General features: G+C 46.6%; 1 protein-coding gene across 6 annotated transcripts in view; it reads left to right on the forward strand.

The window, feature by feature from the left end:
- The window catches only part of LOC141085596 (serine/threonine-protein kinase BRSK2-like), a 443,438-nt gene that overhangs the window by 132,379 nt on the left and 290,039 nt on the right, over positions 1–21,020 (forward strand). For 2 of the 6 annotated variants that reach the window (XM_073571104.1, XM_073571103.1), the window contains exon 1: positions 9,863–10,347. The exons of the other annotated variants lie outside the window; for them this stretch is intronic. The gene's annotated coding sequence lies outside the window, so the exon portion shown is untranslated. Of the gene's footprint in view, positions 1–9,862; positions 10,348–21,020 lie in introns of those variants that run through there. 6 annotated transcript variants of the gene reach the window in all.

A 21,020-nucleotide genomic window follows, 5' to 3' on the forward strand; every position in this document is an offset into this window, starting at 1 on the left:
TTCCATACATATAAAGTAAATTTACTTCATATGTCATATCACTCACTTTGATGCGGACTCACACGCTGAGCCCGCACCTTTCCTGACACATGACAACTGATTTAATCAGCCATTTTGTGCCTTTAACAGCACTGCTCCACCCGCGGTTGATAACCAGTTAAATCCTGCTGTCAATCACTGACAGCGTGATCTTACATGTGCTTTTCCAGAAGCTCGTCATTCATTCCTGCCATCGGCGCCCTTGTCATGAGATGGTGGAGTGCCGATGGGTTGTCTTGACAGCCGTTGTTCTGCTGATGACCCCCTGGCCTGTCATTGCAATCTTCCTGTGAACATCGGCCAGTGGTTGGTGCAGATAAGAGATCATGATTTCTACTACGCATAGTAGTGCTGATGTACTAACATGTATAGTACAGGCGATCATATAATCAGAGCTTCAAGTCCCCTAAGGGGAACTATTAAATACAGTAAAAAAAAAATTAGTTTTAAAAATATGAAAAAAATAACAAAAGCACAAGTTCAAATCACAAGCCTTTTGCCCTATTAAATATAAAACAATTAAAAAATTACACATTTGGTATCGCTGACTCTGTAGAAGTCCGATCTACCAAAATATAAAATAAATTATGATATATAAAATATATTATGATATATAAAAAAAACAAAAAAAAAAACATTGTGGAGTTGCCCTTTTTTTGCAGTTTCACCGCACTTGTAATTGTTGTTCCTTCCTATTGCCCAGTACGTTATATGGTAATATTAATGGTGCCAATGAAAGGTACAACTCGCCTTGCAAAAAACAAGCCCTCGTACGTCTATGTGGACAGAAGAATAAAAAAATTAGAAGGGGAGGAAAAAACTGAAATAATGGAAAATGGTTAAAATTGTAAGGAGGAGTTATAGGTTTTCATTGGTTAGTAGCAGAAATTAGTCCATTCTAATCTTGATATTTCGTGAATGATGGAGTCGCGGAACGATTAGCAGGTCCGTGGTTCATACATTGATATGACAAAATAAATTGTATCCCAAATGGCCGTCAGCGTGCGGTATTATCACTTGGAGTCTATTGTATTGCAGCAGTGATCATACACATTGTGCATCAATGAGCAGGCGGCTAAGAACCTGCTAATTAATTACATTTAGAGCACGAGAATCCAATCTTTCTGTTTCTTCTTTTCGGTCTTTCTTGAAAGCAAATAGCTCATTTGGAATGTTATTACGGTCTCATTAAGGGCGATGCACCTCCAGTTCTTTCGCCCAGGCAATAGCGCTCATTTTTTTTGCATTAATAACTCTTCGTATGCTTCGTTAATAAGCACATCACATTGAGGAGAAAGGCTCGTTCTGCGACTGGTGACTACAATGACCAGGAATACCCTAGAGGCTTACATAAGATGTCTGTCCATTCAGGTGTACAGGAAATAAATTGGGTTCGTAACCTTTCTTCGTCCCAAAGCAGCGTAGCTAACGTTCTGAACTGGGGGATTTCGGTGACAGTGTTGGAATTTGATAGCTAGATACGAGAAACAAGTCTAAAGGTCTTTCATTAAATCTCTACCGCAGCTGCTTGGAGGTCTGTCTTTCTTAACCCTTTCCCAGAAAAAAATGATCTACAGAACATGTGTTATTTTATTCTAGAAGAACACTTCACCATAGAATGAGAGACTTTATTCACACCTGCATTGTACATTTTGTCTTTATTGGAAACCAGTGTAATGTTGCCGGATGTGTTGTGGAGCTGATAACACTTGCAACTGATCGACTCCATTGATTTTCTGTACGACAGGTCCAAGTGGGTTCCACCAAGGAGTCCTGAAAAAGAGCAGAATGCAGTCTTGTTATTCTGTGAGTAAGCCTCCAAGGATCCATTAAAGGGTAGTTCAGCCTTGGGCTACAAGTCTGCAGTCACTCTATGTGACTGTGTAAGGAGATGGACATACTGCCCATGTTCCCACTTTAAGACACCAGTACGGTGCATAATGTGAATTGTGATATGCGCTATTAGTGTTGGTGTTGTTGGTGTTGTGCTCTGCCCGAAAATAGGGAGAGTTGGAGTTATTAGTTGGAACTAGCCCAGAGTGGGATTGAAGGGTGAAGGGACAGAGACAGCTTCCTGTTAGAAAGTCAGTTCAGCCCTAGCTTGCAGCTAGAGCAGACCATGTTCTGAGTACTAAGCAGAGGTGCATGGCGTGGATGTCCCTGACAAGAGTGGAGACCGAGACAGTGGATAGCATCATCCTGAGCAGAGAAAGAAAGAAGGAGCGACAGAAAGATAGAGTGATGCACTGGAAATGGGTCCTGGGACAGGATGCCCAGCAGTATGGCCCCGAGTTAATAGCTTAGAGAGCTACCGGGCAAGAACGGAACAGAGAATGTGAGATGTAGAGTGTGCAGCGGACAGGAGCTCCAAGACGTCAAGCAAGCTGAGCAGCTAAGTACCCGCCATATTGGCAAACTAGTTCCTTTAAGAGGCAAGAGGTTAGTACTGTGCTGGGTGGGGGTGAAGACAGACACTTGAGGCAGGAAAAGGTAAACTCGAAGAGGTAGGAAGACTGTGTGAAGATGCTCCTTGTTGTAAAGGAAACGTTTGTGATAGTATGTACCCGCTATCTACTGTACACAGTTCCCTCCAATGAAATGTTGAGTAAAAGACTGTTTATTTCTGAGTGGTGGTCTCCCTTATTGAACTGTTCAACAGCTAATCCTGGCCAGCCAAAGTAACAGGCATCATCTGGCCTGCAAGAGCATATACCCCCTTAGACAAAGTCTACACATTACGGAGGAGGATCCCCACCTTCATGTAACATGCCGGTGCATAAGAGATGAATACCTCGCCCATGACTACCGCCCTGCGCCACATTACAGCTGCAGATTTGTGAATCCTCACAGCCCGCATTGTGTGCGATGTCAGGATTTGCTGGCTGGCACTTGATCTTAAGTAGAAAATTACATTTGTGCGGTCACGTGCCGACTAGACTTCACAATTCATTTTTACTGAGCAAGGTCAGACACGTGTAGGTAGAATGTATCCAGGAGTATGCAAATCGCACACTTGTGGTCACATTACTGCCCGCTCCTGGCACCGGAGAATCCTCACAGCACACGCTGTCCATGCTGTAAGGATTCACAAGTCTCCAGTGACATAAAGTGGCTTCAGACTTGTATCCCAAGGCTAGACAACCCCCTTAAAAAAAAAAAAGGATCAGTTCCAAATGGAAGAAAAAAAATTGTTTTCCAGAGACTTCAATGTTAAAAAAATGGATCCAGTTGGAATCAGTTTTTTTAAGATGGACAATAACGATGTGTCAGCACACATTTTTTTACCCACCTAAGATAACTGCTGTTATATCCATTTCAAACAGATATTTGCTGGACATGTGATCTCAGCATTAGATCTAATCCGAGTTTTAGCTAAATAAGCTAAAACATATCAAGACAAATAAAATTGCCATGTCTGAACCTAGCCTTATGGTACAGCTACGCTATGAATTTTCACTATTTTAATTTTTAGCCAAAACGGACACTAGTATAAAAACTTACCTCTTATTTTTAGTGACCATTTCTAATTTAGCTATAAAAAAATTACTTTCATACAGCAATTGCACCAGAAGTCCAGGTTTTATAGGGGTCATTCTAACTGGGCATCCCTAGCTCATAAGCCCTATTACAGCATACATACTGTGTGTCATGGAGGGACTAAATATATATGTATTGTATATGATATTATACGGTATTATACTACAAGACAGTTTTGTACATGCAGGCATTTCCCCTCATTGGTTATGAGGATTAGGCTACTTTGTGATAGGAAGTTTCCTACCACGATTACGCATTTTAAGCAGTAGCTTACCACCTATGGCAGCAGACCACTCCTAAGCTATGGGACCCGTGAGTCAGGGGGACTGGTGCCAGCGCCGGAATAGGGCCCCCCGCCAATTATCATGCTGATACGGTTGAAAATAATGATGGGAGAGGAAGCCATCAGCTGACTCTCCTTCTCCATCATTCCCTCTCTGGTCATGGTGTGACAGTATTTGTTCCCCTAATGTGGTATTATTCGGTCACTATGTGGTGGTAATATGTGGTCTGGTCATGGTGTGTCTCATGCCCGCCATGTCAGTTATGCCGCATGAACCCTGGAGCAGTGTGCACGTGCACTGAACTATCATGCCCGTTATGTCTTGTGCTGCAAGATCCTTGGAAGCAGTGTGCACACGCACCTAGTGACTGTTGTGCTGCAAGATGCCTGGAGCAGTGTGCACGCGCGCTTCATCTCATGGCTGCCTGCCAGTGCGCATATGTGTTTTACCTCATGGCTACATGCCGTTGCTGTGTGACCAGCCATCTCTGCTCTGCCTGCAGCAATCCTCTATGTGGTCCTGCCCCTGATCATGTGACGTTTCCTATGTTCCAGCACTGTCTGATCCAGTTAACCTCTCAGTGTTTCTGGAGCCCCTGATCATGTGACCTTCTCTATGGTCCAGCCCAGTCTGATCTAGCAATGCTCTCTATGATCCTGGAGGATCCCTGGTCCTGGTCCTGACCCGGAAGTGCAGGTGCTATGGTGCTATATCAGACCGCCCCTTCCTATGGTCGGGGCCTGAGTATCGTGTTGCTTCCCTGCATGGCTGCTTGGTCTGCTCGGTCGCTTCCTGTTTTCTGTGCCCCTGCACTCTGCCCTGTAGTGCTTCTCTGCACACGCTCTGTGCTTGTATTCTGCCTCTTGTCTTGTGCCATGTCTTGTGTTGCCTTTTGTGCCATGTTTGTCCTTGTTATTCTTAGACTTGTAGTCCTTCCTGTGTTCTCTGCCTTAGCCTGTTTTGCTATGTCTCGCCTTAGCTATTCTTTGACTTGTAGTCCTTCCTCTTTTCTCTGCCTTGCCTGTTTCGCCATGTCTCACCTTTGCTATTCTGAGCCTTGTAGTACTTCCACGTTCTCTGTCTCTGCCTGGTTTTCCTTACTCTGCCCTATGGTGCTCTCTAGCACATTTCATGTCTAGTCTCAAGGTTCTGCCTTGACCCGGCTCTGGGCTTCAGCCTACGCTCCGCTGCTAGACTCTGTCCTATCGTGCTCTCTAGCACATTTCATGGCTAGTCTCAAGGTTCTCCCTTGACCTGGCTCTGGGCTTCGGCCTACGCTCTGCTGCTAGTCCTTTACTCTCTCTGACCCCGCTCTGTGCTTCTGCCTACGTTCCGCACCTTGTCTAGCTTTGCCTTGTTTCTTGCCTTGCCTTGCTTCTTCGTGTGTCCTTTGCATGCGCCTGGCCTTCCTAGCCTCCTGTTTGTGCCTTAGCCGTGCCCGCCTGCTTGTGCCTCAGCCGTGCTCGTCGGCCAGTGACAGCTGTGTCGCCTGTTATGCCTCAGCCGGGTTCGCCTCAGTCTTGCCCGTCTGTCTGTGCCTCATCCCAACCAGCTAGCCAGTACCCCAGCCGTGCTCTCTGTGCTTCCTTGCACCCACGCTGTCTCTGCACTGTGCTTTGTGTGCTTCTCTAATAGCACGCGCAGGCCCTAGCCTGCTCCTTGGCATACCTCCCCGTGCTTCTGTAAAAGTACGCGCAGGTCTTGCCATGTGTCGTGCCCTCTTGCATGCACAGGCCCTAGCTTGTACCCTGTCATGCCCTCTTGCACGCACAGGCCCTAGCCTGTACCCTGGCATGCCTCCTAGCACGCGGAGGCCCTTGCCTTAGCCTGAACCCTGGTGTGTCTCTTAGCACGCACCCTGACTTGAACCTGACAGTGGTGTGTCCCTCGGCACATGCAGGACCTTGCCTTGAACCCTGACCCTGGCGTGTCCCTCGGCATGCGCAGGACCTTGCCTTGAACCCTGACCCTGGCGTGTCCCTCGGCACGCGCAGGACCTTGCCTTGGACCTTGAACCCTGGCGCATCCCTGCACACGCACCATGTCTTGTACTTTGAACTTTGAACCCAGGCGTGTCCCCTACACACGCACCGTGTCTTGTACTTTGAACCTGGCATGTCCACTACACATGCACCTTACCCTGGATCCTGGTGTGCCCCTAGCACACACCCTGCCTGGAACCTTGCCTTGGACCTTGGCGTGTTCCCTAACATGCACCATGTCTGGAGATCTGTCGTGCCTCCTTGCCTGAACCCTGGTTTGCCTGCTGGATGCCCGGAACTTGCCAATCACTGCCAGAGGTCGTAAGCCTGACAACTGCGGCCTGATGTCCGGAGCTGATGTCCGCAGCCTGATGCCCTGATCCTGTCGATCGTTGCCAGCTGTCCGGAGTCCGATGCCATTGAGCCTTGCCGGTACCCTGGCATGCCACCTGGCGCATACCATGCCATGGACCTTGGCGTGGCACGCATGCTCCTTGCTGTTGTTTGTCTGTTATCACGTTTTGCACCTGATGTTACCCTGAGTTTGCCTTAATGAAGATACCTTGAATTCACGTCTTGTCTTGTTTCCTGCACGTCCTTTGTCGTCAGACACTCATATTTAGTGTCTACCTGAGCCGGCCTTCTGATCCCAGCTGTTGTGGTGGCTCACCCCCTTGGTCTTGCCCCTGACACTACCTGTATAGGGGGTGGTTCCTCACAAGGTCAGCTCGCCCTAGGTGGGTGGGTGCCACGACCCAAATGGTCCACTCTAAATAAAACGACTCCGCGTAAGCTGACTCCGTCACAGTGTGACTGTATTTGTTCCTTGCATGTGGTATTATTCGGTTACTATCTGATGGTAGTATGTGGTCTGGTCACAGGATGTGCCAACCCCGAAGGCAACGTCGAAACGCGCATCGGGGTTGCCGCATCCCATGGAACCCCATTGATACATGAGGTATAGCACTAAGCACTTCACTTTTGTTCACTCTTGCTTCTATGTGATATATTTCTTGCTCACATTACTGCACTGGATCCATTGCGATCTTGTCATATATTGCAAACCCTATTGGTGCACTGGTATTATATTGTATGCATTGGCACTTTATTACCATTTGATTAAGTTCATATTATTTGAGCATAATTTTGCATAATTGTTCATGCACTGGCACTTTATGTGTACATCATGCAAAGTACACAATTGTACTTATCTTGACTTATGGTCTAGTATTTATTTTACATTATTTATTGTTATATCCTTGTGTCCCCTGTGTTGCGCCTTTTTATGACATTGATTTCCTGCCCCTTTTTATACTCACTAAAATAAAATTTCTAACCATTGGAAATCATTTCGGTTTGTTTCGATGTTTCTTATTACTAAGTTGTGTATATTTCAATTTTAAACATATGTAATGATAATGATCATCTAATTAAAGGGAAACTGACTACAGGATTCCCGTTAACTGTCACCCCTTATAATCTATTCCTTGCATCCCTGTAGCCAGTCTTACCTCTAAAAATGATCTTTATACATCACTGCCCTTGTATGGCAATCCATGGGCGAGTCCGCTGACATCAGCACTTGACATGAGCTCACTGACCATGGCCATTTGGCTTTAATTGATGGAGCCAGTTTTGCGAGCTGAAATTGGTCTGCACACACCCATCGGACTGCTCGTGGCTTATTGTCATACATGAAGAGCAATGTATAAAGATCATTTTTAGCAGTATGCCTGGCTGCAAAAATGGATAACAAGGAGGTACATAACGTTCTTGTAGAAGTGATAATGTCAGGTTCCCTTTAAACGCCTGAGGTAATCATCCCTGTCCATGGTGCTGAAATGAGGATTAGCACAGACCCTGCCCCTGCATTACTGTATATGCATTATTGCATGAATATCGCACCTGATCATCCAGTCATAGGAAATTTGATAAGTTGCTGATTGCTGGGGTCCTACACTACAACCCCCCATTGATCACAAGAACAAGGGTCCCATGTCCCAAACTTGAAGCAGCAAATGAGCATGAGTTCCATGCCTGCATAACTACAGCTATATCTTAACGAAGGGCACAGGACCCCCCATTCTTATGATAAATTGGGGTTGCAGTATCGAAAACCCCATAAATCTGCAATTTATCACCTTTTCTTTGCGTAACTGATAACGTGTGATTGTGGGACCTTTAAAGGGAAGCCGTCATCAGAAAATGAACTACTGTTAAAAGGGTTGTCTGACCAAATGTGACTGCAGACTTGTGACTCCTCACATCGCACACACTGCATGCTGCTAAGGATTCTGACCCTGGGAATGGCAGGCACATGACTGTAAGCATGTGACTTATATACATGCGGTCACATGCAGACTAAATGTGCTAGGCCTCACTCAATGTAAATGCATTGAGCTAGGCTGGACACAGTCTAGTTGGAATGTGGCTGGAAGTATACAAATCGCTTACTTGTGGTCCCATGATCACTACTGGTCCAGCCACTGAGGAGTTTTTAAACTCTAAATTCCTTTCCGGAACAGTTTTCAGCAGGATCCTTGTCAGGGACAGAATTGCAAGGACAGGTAACACTTCTACACACAGCTGATAACACAGGATCTACCAATCACAATAGACAATGTCACAACTCCCCCTCCTTTCACGATGACCTTTTCACATTCATATTAGGCGCTTCGATTCAAAAGATAAAGTCTGATTGTCCATTGCTGCTATGTACATTTGTTGTTTCCTGAAACATAGGAAATTAAAGTAAAATAAAAACCTCAGTGCAGCTGTGAAAATTGCAAGATTTCTATTATTTTATTGAAAGATTGAAAGTTTTGAATTTACACGAGAGAAGAGGTTACAATTGTAAGAGGGGGTCCTATTTCTCTTCTCCCTGATAAGGAGAATGGCACATCGGTGGTTGGGTTGACCTGTTACAGATTTTGCATTAGGGCCTGGGAGCTCCTGTCAGTGAGTTTTATTGGCTTTGTTATCTTGGTCAATGACCTTCTCCCATTATTTTATCTCGATCCTCATTCACTACTAGCATGGTGACATATGCTATGTAATGCCTACCATTGAAAACACATTACCAGCACACGAGATGTAACCATCAGTCCATTACGTCTTATCCCCAGTGCCCTAAACTTGCTGACACCGATAATTTAAGTGTTTTACGCTTCTCATTTGCTGTAATGCAAGTTCTCCCCCAATCTTTCGGTTCTTGCCATGTATATATCCTCCTTTGACCCTGGCATGTTAGGACTGTGCTGCTGGCATCTCACCAGTCTAGCTTATTGCCTCGCCTGGCAATCTTGCCATTCTTTTGCTCTTGCTCTGTTGAATCCTGCTGACTCCTCTTTTATTTTTACTCCTTAGCTCTCTTCATCCCGAGATTCCCCCTCTTCTCTTCGCTTTTCAAGGAAAGGCTTGGAGGATTATCATGTATACGTAGAGAATATCAGGCACAAGAAAAGCTATTTTTTGCTTTGCAGTTTCCATAGAAACCATGATAAGAGTGGGCGGCATTGGCGGTTTTTGGAAAAGCTTTTTTTTATTTTTTTATTAAGCAGCTGCATGGATGCAGTCCAGCGAGGGGGTCAGCAAAAAGAGATGGCAAGCTGTGCAATATCTGTTACCTAATAGGAAGCATTATCAGATTCCTGCCACCTTCCCACCTTCGCCAGGCATAGCGTCTAACATGGTTATTTCTATTTCCCCCGTTGACCCTCATGGAGCCTGCAGTAATTCTACGTTCCTGTGCTCTCCTTGCTCACAAGACCGAGCGTTCCAGCACAATTTTTGCCTTAACTCTTCGACTGCCAAACACGCACCCATTCATCCACCGCCTCCTCTATAAATCAGAAACGGAAGAGGTTAAGAGAGGCTGACTCATCGGAACGCGATCCCATTTGCTGATATGCTTAGTAAAACACATTTCTCAATGCAGGTTATTATTGTGTACTAGGAAGAACCACAAAAAAATCCATTATGAAAAAAAAAAAAAAAATTGCCTCTTGGAATTGGCTGTGGGTGAGATGCTTTCTCCCGGAGAAGCCTTCAAGAGATAATGCAGAATCTACAAGCACCTTCGGCTGCTTCTCAATATTGTCCATTATTAACATCATAGATTTTAAGTGCACGGGAAAAGAACTCGCAGAACGCGGAATATTGTTTAGTCTTCGGGGCAAACACGGAATAACCTTTTTTCTTCTGAAGGGGAGAGTTTATTTGATTTCTAGGAGAACGTGTTGAATAAAGACAGTGACAAATGGCGCATTTATACAGCTCCATAATTGGTGTTTTCCTGATAGAGGAGCTGTCAAGTCAACAGAGAGCATACACAAGTCGTGTGTATCACCCTCACATGTTAGCTGGATAAACTTCCAGATACGTGGTGGATATTCGCCGCTCGCTGTTCGGTTTATTGGGTAATCACCACGAGTGCTGGGAACATTTTTCATTTTGAGCGCAGGCTCACAGCAGGACTACAGCTCTAGGACATGAGGAGGGATAGGGTGAGTTTTTTTTTTTTTTTTTACATTTACAATTTTGTATCATTTATTTTTCTTTTCAGAATTTTAAACCCTCAGGTTGCCTGAAATGAAAATCAAAGTTAATTACTAAGCGCTTTAGGGAATGGTCCCAAGCTACCCAGGGGAACTGCTGATGAATACTTGTCCTTGGCTACATGAGGTCTAGAGCTGGAATATTATCTGAAGGCAACAAAAGGGCAAAAAAACACTTTATGGCATGTATAAATAGCCTTACTGTATTGTGTAATGTGTCTGAATGCATTTCCATAAGGCACACTCAGTTTTTAATTTTGTAAGTATTCGTACAATTCTCCTTCCACACAAAGCCTGTAGAACAGCATGGTCTTGTTGCCCACACCCACCACAACATGTTAAAATTGCTTTTGTGCACATGGCTGACTTACCGTCAAGAAACTGTACCAATTCTCATGCTGTGTAACTACTGTAGTCATCCACTCTTTTTTGAGCAGGCGGTTCTCATCATTAATATTCTGACAGCATGTTAGGTGCTTGAACTTCCTTTCCCCTTACTTCCCAGAGTTCATTGCACCTGGCATAGTCTAATGATTTGCCTGCTTCAAACTCAGCCAATCTCATGTCTGTATGCAGTTAGACAGGAGGACCAAAACAATGCACCTTCCCCACTTTCTCAGGGGCATAACTAGAAAAGCCAGAGACCGATAGTAAATTTTTGAATGGGACCCTTCTCATTTGATATCTGATCTTGACTTCTTGACTTTGACAAGTTGTTACGCTAGCATCCTTGCATGACGCCTCCCTCTCGCCCTCCGGCAGGGACACTAACACGCTCACCGAAACTTTGCTGTTCCTCCTGCTCTGACTCTCACAGCAGTTTCTGGGTCCCAAATCCTGGGAATGCAGGGCAGGTCACCCGGCAATGCGCTTAGGGAGCACGCTTCCCACTTCTTAAGGGCACACATCAAACACCATAATATGTCCCCAGCCTATAGCTGGGAGTGATCATGTATTTAAGTGACCCTCCCCTGTAGGTAGGTGCCTGAGCAACTTTAGTATCTAGTTAGCCTTGCACTTGCTACTTAGTTGTTAGGTCCCTGTTCCTAAATCTGTCCTGTCTGTAACTGAATCCAGCTGTTCTGTCTGAACCAATACCTGTGATTCACAATCTATCCTGTCTAAACCAGCAGTCCTGTCTGAACCAGTACCTGTGATCCTGAACCTTTCCTATCTAGACCACCCACCATGTTTGATCCAGTACCTGTGATCCTGAATTTGTCCTGTCTATATCAGCCGTCTAGTCTGAACCTGCACCAGTATCCTTTCTCCCAGTGTTCCTATTCCTGTCTCACCAGACAGTCCAACTCCATACCTGCATTCCTGACTCTAGGGGCAAGCTGCAGCAGTACCAGGAGGACTGCCCTGGAGTGGTACCTGGCGGCTACCTTACACCAAATCCATGGAAGCCATCGTCCCCTGTACAAAACAGAAAATAATAAACAATAATTCTCACCTAACACCCATTCCATTGAAGCCCTGGTCTCTTGTAAAAATACTATATATATATATATATATATATATATATATATATATAACAACAATATCCCTCACCTGTCTGACATACTGTCCCATGTCATAATCCATGTCTGCGATTACAGGTTTTCAACCTGGATGGAGCCAAGATGCCACCGACCAGGCCGAAAACCATGGGAAAATGAGCTGCTGCGAGCGTAGCATCAGTGACGAGCGGTGAAGTCATTGAGGTTACCTCAGGTAATGAACATGCCACCCATGTAGACCAGCAGCAGTTGCATCCAAAATAACTGCCTCCAGAAGGATGAGGAAGGGAATTCACACTCGCACTGGCCGATAAAGACAAAAATAGGCCACTGCAAGAACAGTATATGAACCCTTTGCAGTCCAGTAGCTCATCATAATGCACAATTCCACCTGATTTGGAGGTAGAAGTGGGACCCCTTACCTTTTGGGCCCCTGTGCGGCTGCACATGTTGCACCATTAGTATGTCCGCCCCGCAGATTCAGCATTAACACGTACTAGGGTGGCACGGTGGCTCAGTGGTTAGCATTGCAGCCTTGCAGCTCTGGGGTCCTGGGTTCAAATCCCACCAAGGTCACCATTTGCAAGGAGTTTGTATGTTCTCCCCATGTTTGCATGGGTGTTCTCCGGTTTCCTTCTACACGCCAAAGACATACTGATGGGGCTCACAATCTAAATTGCCCTATCAGTGACAGTACAAATAATGTCTGTAAAGCACTGCCGAATTAATGGCACTATATAAATGAGTAAAATAAATAAATAAAAATACTGTACAGGGACAATAGTGAAGATAGTTTGCAAAAGGGAACCAATCCAGACCTCCAGTAAAAAGACTGGGCTCTAGTACCTGGCAAAAAATGGACATTATATATGCAGAGTAATGAGAGCACGATCTTGGTTTGATCTGTGCACTCTGGAAGTAAAAATCAATGTGTTCTCTGACTTCTGATTGGATTTTAGATTAAAAGAATCAAATTTGCACTCAATTTCTGCATTTTTTTTTTAGTTACTATAGTTAAGTCTGCTTGAGGATATCAACTCAAAAGGACTACCTTGGAAAGACTTGGCACTAGTCCCTCCAGCCTATCAGATCCCAGAAAAATCCCAGTCTACATCCTTTAACCCTTACAAGGTTGTGTCCATAGAGTGGCTGCTGTCCAAAGGAGTGAGCCTGAGGCAAGACTTATGGAAATACCCAGGTCAGCAACTGGAGCGAAAAAAACAGAATCAGGAGACAAAACCGTAGTCAGTTTAAGGCCGGGATCACACATGCGAGAAACTCGGACGAGTCTCGCACGTGAATACCCGGCACTGCCGCCGGCACTTAGATCGGAGCGTTCAGCTGCATAGAAATTCATGCTCCACTCCTGAGTGCCGGCGGCAGTGCCGGGTATTGACGTGCGAGACTCGTCCGAGTTTCTCACATGTGAGTATGAGCCCTAACAGCGGGAGCCAGATAAAACATCTGAAGTTCTTCCCCATGTATTCCATAGAGAAAGATGGCTTCCAGTCCCCAGTGTTGTGTTGGGAAATATTACTTTAGAATTCAGAGGGTACACATACCAACAAAATCATCACAAAGTAACAATATGATCAACGATCAATTACTATATAAGAAGGGTATACACCACTCTATAAATTACAAAAATAGTGCAGTTTATTAATGTGTAAATGCAATGCAGACAATAACAACAATAGAACATACACAAGTAAAAAAGGAATGTTTGTATACTCATTTGGGCAAGAGATTTACCATAAAAGATGTCACACTTAATGTGATCCTGGTATAGCATACTTATATGTCTGGCAATAAATAATAGAATGTACGGTACATCACCAATTCCAAAAACGCTGGGACGGTGCTTAAAATGTAACGAAAATAAGAAAGCAGTGATTTGGAAATCTCTTATAGTTATATTTTATTCAAAGAAGATCATAGAAGAAATAGAAGGTGAATGTTAACCTTGTTTTCCATTTCATTTAAAAAAATTAACTCATTTATTAATTGATGGCAACAACACATCTCAAAAATGTTGGGACATGACAATTGTATGTCTACCATTATGTAGCATCCGCTCTTTTTACAACAGTCTGTAAACATCTGGGAAGTGAGCTGGAGTTTTTGAGAGATGATTGTTGACCCATTCTTGTCTAATATAGGGTTGTAGATTTGGCGTTTTTATAATGTGCCAAATGTTTTCCATTGGTGAAAGGTCTGGATGCAGGCAGCTGGCTCATCACCCAAACTCTTCTGTCAAGTTGTGATGCTGTGTTGGATTTTAACTCTAATTCTGGCACCCCTGCATGATTCCCCTTTTCCCTACTTGCAGGGATGCCGACATACTCACCACCACGACTGCGCTGTCAACTCGCCGTCTTTTGGCCCGTCTACCTGCTTCCTGTTGTCTGTGCTTGCTACAGACTTCTCAGCAGCGCACCTAGTGCGCACATGCTTCCCTGTTCTTAAAGGGAAAGTACACATAGTTTGAAAATGTCCTCATCCAATAGCTGGAGGGCATCTTTTATAAAAGGTACCCTCCCCAATAGGCAGGTGACTGACCAATGTTCTCCCATTAGTGAGCGTTTGTGCAATTAGTGAATTGCCAGGTCCAATTCCCTGCACCTGAGTATTCTGGTCCTTGTGTGGCCAGAGCTTGAAACAGAACCCCTGGTGCTTGTGTGGCCAAAGCCTGAACCCGAAGCCCTGGAGCTTGTGTGGCCAGGGCCTGAACCTGAAACTGCATCTGACAGTACCTGTGAATAGAGTTGAGCGAAACGGGTCGAAAAAATTCAAAAGTCGCCGACTTTTGGCAAAGTCGGGTTTCATGAAACGAAACCCGACCCTCGGATGAGGTCGGCCACGAGGTCGGCGACTTACGTGCCAAAGTCGCGTTTCAAAAGTTTGTTTTGCGCTCTTTTTCAGCCAATCAGGATCCACGGACACTGTGGGCAACGTGATGACCTAGGCACGGGTCACCACCATCTTTCAGAAGGGCATGCAATTGATTGGCTTGCTTTGGTGGGCGTCACAGGGGGTATAAAAGGGTGTGCACGCCGACCGCCATCTTACTTCTGCCGATCTTAGTATAGGGAGAGGTTGCTGCTGATTCTGTAGGGAGAGCGTTAGGCAGGGAAGAAGACAAAAAAACTGCTTCTGCTGCTAGCGATTTGGCCTGCACAACACACAAGTCACTGTGTGTGCAGTGCAAGGGGAGGCAATATTGTGGTGTATCAGTGGTGTTGGTTGTTGGGCTGCCTTTTAAGGCTTCCTGACATGCTGGCATTGCTGTTTACCCACTGCTCCGCAAACTGCTTTTTTAAAAGCAATCCAATCTCCCTTATCCTCTAGTCACTTTTGTCACAGCTGTGCCATCGAGCCTGTCACATAGCGCTCAGATATCAGTGGGCCTCACACAATCCACAAGTGTCCAGTGTCCAAAAGTGTGCGCAGAGATTCAAAATCTCCATTATCCTCTCGTCACTTTGGTCACAGGCAGCTGTGCCATCGAGCGTGTCACATAGCGCTCAGATATCAGTGGGCCTCACACAATCCACAAGTGTCCAGTGTCCAAAAGTGTGCGCAGAGATTCAAAATCTCCATTATCCTCTCGTCACTTTGGTCACAGGCAGCTGTGCCATCGAGCGTGTCACATAGCGCTCAGATATCAGTGGGCCTCACACAATCCACAAGTGTCCAGTGTCCAAAAGTGTGCGCAGAGATTCAAAATCTCCATTATCCTCTCGTCACTTTGGTCACAGGCAGCTGTGCCATCGAGCGTGTCACATAGCGCTCAGATATCAGTGGGCCTCACACAATCCACAAGTGTCCAGTGTCCAAAAGTGTGCGCAGAGATTCAAAATCTCCATTATCCTCTCGTCACTTTGGTCACAGGCAGCTGTGCCATCGAGCGTGTCACATAGCGCTCAGATATCAGTGGGCCTCACACAATCCACAAGTGTCCAGTGTCCAAAAGTGTGCGCAGAGATTCAAAATCTCCCTTATCCTCTCGTCACTTTGGTCACAGGCAGCTGTGCCATCGAGCGTGTCACATAGCGCTCAGATATCAGTGGGCCTCACACAATCCACAAGTGTCCAGTGTCCAAAAGTGTGCGCAGAGATTCAAAATCTCCATTATCCTCTCGTCACTTTGGTCACAGGCAGCTGTGCCATCGAGCCTGTCACATAGCGCTCAGATATCAGTGGGCCTCACACAATCCACAAGTGTCCAGTGTCCAAAAGTGTGCGCAGAGATTCAAAATCTCCATTATCCTCTTGTCACTTTGGTCACAGGCAGCTGTGCCATCGAGCCTGTCACATAGCGCTCAGATATCAGTGGGCCTCACACAATCCAAAAGTGTCCACTGTCCACAAGTGTGTGCAGAAATTCTAAATCTCCCCTGTCCTATAGACACCTTGTACCTTGTTTTACATTACTATATAGTTTGTTGGATTTTGTCTACATTTCTACCAAAAATGAGGAAGGCTGGTGGAAGAGGCCGTGGAATTGGGCGGGGGTTGGCAGCTGGTAATGATGGTGTTGGTGGTGGATCTGATGGTAGTGGCAAGAGCAAAATAGGACCGAATGCAGGAGGTGCTGACCCTGCGTCAACGTCTGGCTACATAAGGCCTCGAACGCTTAGTTTTCTAGGAGTTGGCAAACCGCTTTTAAAGGCAGAGCATCAGGAAAAAGTTTTGTCTTACATTGCTGACTCAGCCTCCAGCTCTATCGCCTCCTCTTCTTCAGTTGTAAAAAGTAAAAGCACTGAGTCGTCATTGGAGGCTCATGTTCATGAACCACACCTTTCCTTGTGTCCTTCACCCCAACCAAGATTGAAGGATGACGCAGGCCATACTACTGATTACTCCATGGAGCTGTTTTCACATACCATGCCTGGATTATCAAGTGAAATGGTGAATTACCCAGGCCAAGATGAATCTGACATGGAGTGCACTGATGCACAGCCACTGATGGATGATTCTGCTGGTACATTCACTCAGAGCACTACATTGTCCTCGCAGTGTACAGAGCCAGATTTTGACCCTGATGAGACTCAGGTGCCCCTTCCCGCACACTATACCACCATACACGGTGACACAGAGGAAGGTGCACATGACATAGAAGAGGAGGTGATGGATGACCCAGTTGTTGACCCAGATTGGCATCCATTGGGGGAAGAGGGTGCTGCTTCCAATAGCTCAGATGAGGAGCATCCACAGCAGACATCGACATCGCAACAGCTGTTATCTGGCAGGCCCGGAGCACTCCAAAGACAGGTTCCAAACATCAAAAGAGTTGCTGGACAGCTTGTCCAGAGGGTCAAAAGATCACAGCGTGCTAGGCCGCAAAATGTCTGCCAAAGTAGGAAGAGTGCAGTGTGGCACTTTTTTGAACAAAATCCTCATGATCAGGCCAAGGTTATCTGTAAGAAGTGCGCAAAGACCTGTAGCCGAGGGAAAAATCTGAAAAATTTGAATACCAGTTGCATGCTTAGACATTTAACCAGCATGCACTTGCAAGCGTGGACACAACACCAAACCTCAAGTGCCACATGTGCAACTGATCACAACGAAGGTAGTCAGCAACGCTACATTGTTTCCCCCACTGTAAGCCCACCGGTTAGCACAGCAGCAAATGTTGAGGTGTCGTTGCAAGACCACAGCAGTCAGGGAATCCCACTGTTATATCAACGAAAGACTGATTCTAGGCCATCAGAAAGAACACCAACTCCATCACCATCATCAACCCTCTCTCAGTCCGCCCTGTCCACCGCTACTTCCACCATATGCAGCTCTCAAGTCCAGCTCACCCTCCCAGACACTATGAGTAGGTCAAGAAAGTACTCAGTCTCTCATCCGCGTACACTGGGTTTGAACGCCCACATTGCCAAACTAATCTCGTTTGAGATGATGCCCTTTCGGTTGGTGGAAAGCACAGCTTTCCGCGAACTCATGGCCTATGCAGTACCACGCTATGACCTACCCAGTCGCCACTTCTTCTCTCGCAAAGCCATCCCAGCCCTCCACCATCATGTGAAAGACCGCATTGTCCATGCACTCAAGCAGTCAGTGAGCGGAAAGGTGCACCTCACAACTGATGCATGGTCCAGTCGGCATGGCCAGGGCCGTTACGTGTCCATCACTGCTCACTGGGTTAATGTGGTGGATGCAGGGTCCACAGGGGACAGCGGTGGTGGGACAGTGCTGCCTAGCCCACGGTATAGGAAACAGTTGGCTGTAGGCGTTCGACCCTCCTCCTCCTCCTCCTCCAGAAGCGAAAGCTCGTCCACAGAGCGCAGTCGTACGAGCACTCCATCTGCAGCTGCCACTGTTGCACACGATGTGTCCCCCTATCGAGCAGCTAGTGGAAAGCGTCAGCAGGCTGTGTTGCAGATGATGTGTTTGAGCGACAGACACACCGCCGAGGTGCTGGCCGAGTACTTGAAGCGACAAACTGAGTCATGGCTAGGCAGTGTACATCTTGAGGCAGGCAAAGTAGTTAGTGATAACTGCCGTAATTTTGTGGCAGCCATAGCCCTTTCAAAACTCAGCCACATACCTTGCTTGGCTCACACCTTGAACCTGGTGGTGCAGTGCTTCCTCAAAAATTATCCGGAGTTAACAGCCCTGCTCCAGAAGGTGCGAAGACTGTGCGCGCACATCCGCCGGTCGCCTGTACACTCCGTTCGTATGCAGAAGCTGCAGCGATTGCTCCACCTTCCCAACCACCGCCTCATTATCGACATTGCAACAAGGTGGAACTCCACCCTGCACATGGTGGAGCGGCTGTGCGAGCAGAGGCAGGCCATAATGCATTTGTGGGAGGATACACGGCCAGGCACTTTGAGAGCAGACATGGAGTTGACAGGCGTGCAGTGGTCGAAGCTGAAAGACCTTTGTAAAGTCCTTCAGTGTTTTGAGGAATGCACACAGCTGGTAAGCGCAGACGACGCCATCCTAAGCATGAGCATCCCACTTATGCGTCTGCTCATGCAAACTTTGACGCACCTTAAGGAGCAGGCGTCTGCAGCCAATGTTGATGAGGAGGAAGAGGAGGAGGGAATCCTTGATGACATTCAGCCATTGTCTGCTCAGGGACCTCTCCTGGACGAGGTGGAGGAAGAAGAGGAGGAGGAGGAGGAGGATGATGGGGATGATTACTTAGGGGAGGAGGATGCATCTCGTGGGGCAAGTGAAAATGTTGGCGTGGCAAGGTCTGGTACAGGGTTTGTGCGTGACTGGAGGGATGTGGATTTGCCAGAAAGTGCTCCTCCACCCAGCACTCGCAGTGCATCATTGACACCGGGAACATTGGCCCACATGTCAGATTATGCCTTGCGGATCCTAAAAAGGGACCCCCGCATTGCCAAAATGATGAACGATGATGACTACTGGTTGGCCAGCATCCTGGATCCACGCTATAAAGGCAAATTACAAAACATCATGCCACAGGAGAACCTTGACCTAATATTGGCTAATAAACAAGCAACTCTGGTAAATCGGTTGCTTGAGGCATTCCCAGCACACAGCAGCGGTGATGGTTCTCACACGAGCCGTACGGGCCGGGGGCAGCTTGGCAGAGGTGTTCGTGGTGCACACAGCAGAAGTGGCGTTGGAGACAGGGGTTTCATGACAATGTTGTGGACTGATTTTTCAAATACCGCTCACACAACTGGTAATACTGCATCGATGGAAAGTGACAGGAGACAGCAGTTGTCAACTATGGTTACAAACTACTTTTCCTCCCATATCGATGTTCTCCCACACAGGTCATTCCCCTTTGACTATTGGGCCGCTAAACTGGACACCTGGCCTGAATTGGCCCAATATGCCTTACAGGAGCTCGCTTGCCCAGCTGCAAGTGTGCTATCGGAAAGAGTCTTCAGTGCAGCTGGATCAATCCTGACAGAAAAAAGGACCCGTCTGTCAACCCAAAATGTGGATGATCTAACCTTCATTAAAATGAACCACGCATGGGTTTCCAAGGATTTTGTCCCACCTTCCCCTGATGACACATAGGGTGACAGAAAAATGGCTTGCTTTGGTCCACCTCTTCCTGGTACTTCACCTATTTCGCCTTTTGCATCAGCTGAATGTCCAACATCAACATATGCCACTTTCTAAAACTCCCTAACTGTGCTGCCTCCCCCCCATGACCGGGGTCACCACCTACCGCACGACACCGTGCGAGTGCCGTTGCCCTGGACAGGTGGGTAGGCCGACTCTTGGGCGCGGGCACTGGCACAGGGTCCCTCATAGTGCAATCAAGTGTCTCTGACGGTGGTGGTGCACACCCGCCGTCAGACACACCGCTGTACTATAAGGGGCCCAGTGCCAGTACCGACGCCCACGAGTGGGCCCCCCTTGCTTGGGCAGGGCCCCAGCATTTGCAATCTTTACCTCTCCCTGCTCCTCTGCTGTGTATTCTGGGCCGTCAAATCCATACTGTGCCTGACACCGTCTGAGCCTGCCTCCTGAGACATATATTTTGAATGTGTACGCTATCCATACATGTTATCCGGGGATACGGTACCCTTTCTAACCTTTGTGCAATCACGTGCAATCCATACTGGGCCTAACACCGTCTGAGCCTGCCTCCTGAGACATATATTTTGAATGTGTATGCTATCCATACATGTTATCCGGGGATACGGTACCCTTTCTAACCTTTGTGCAATCCATACTGTGCCTGACACCATCTGAGCCTGCCTCCTGAGACATATATTTTGAATGTGTACGCTATCCATACATGTTATCCAGGGATACGGTACCCTTTCTAACCTTTGTGCAATCACGTGCAATCCATACTGGGCCTAACACCGTCTGAGCCTGCCTCCTGAGACATATATTTTGAATGTGTACGCTATCCATACATGTTATCCGGGGATACGGTACCCTTTCTAACCTTTGTGCAATCCATACTGTGCCTGACACCGTCTGAGCCTGCCTCCTGAGACATATATTTTGAATGTGTACGCTATCCATACATGTTATCCAGGGATACGGTACCCTTTCTAACCTTTGTGCAATCACGTGCAATCCATACTGGGCCTAACACCGTCTGAGCCTTCCTTCTGAGACTTATATTTTGAATGTGTATGCTATCCATACATGTTATCCGGG

This window comes from Dendrobates tinctorius, unplaced genomic scaffold, assembly GCF_039654945.1.
Source record: "Dendrobates tinctorius isolate UK_male_01 unplaced genomic scaffold, ASM3965494v1 ptg000028l, whole genome shotgun sequence".
NCBI lineage: Eukaryota > Metazoa > Chordata > Amphibia > Anura > Dendrobatidae > Dendrobates > Dendrobates tinctorius.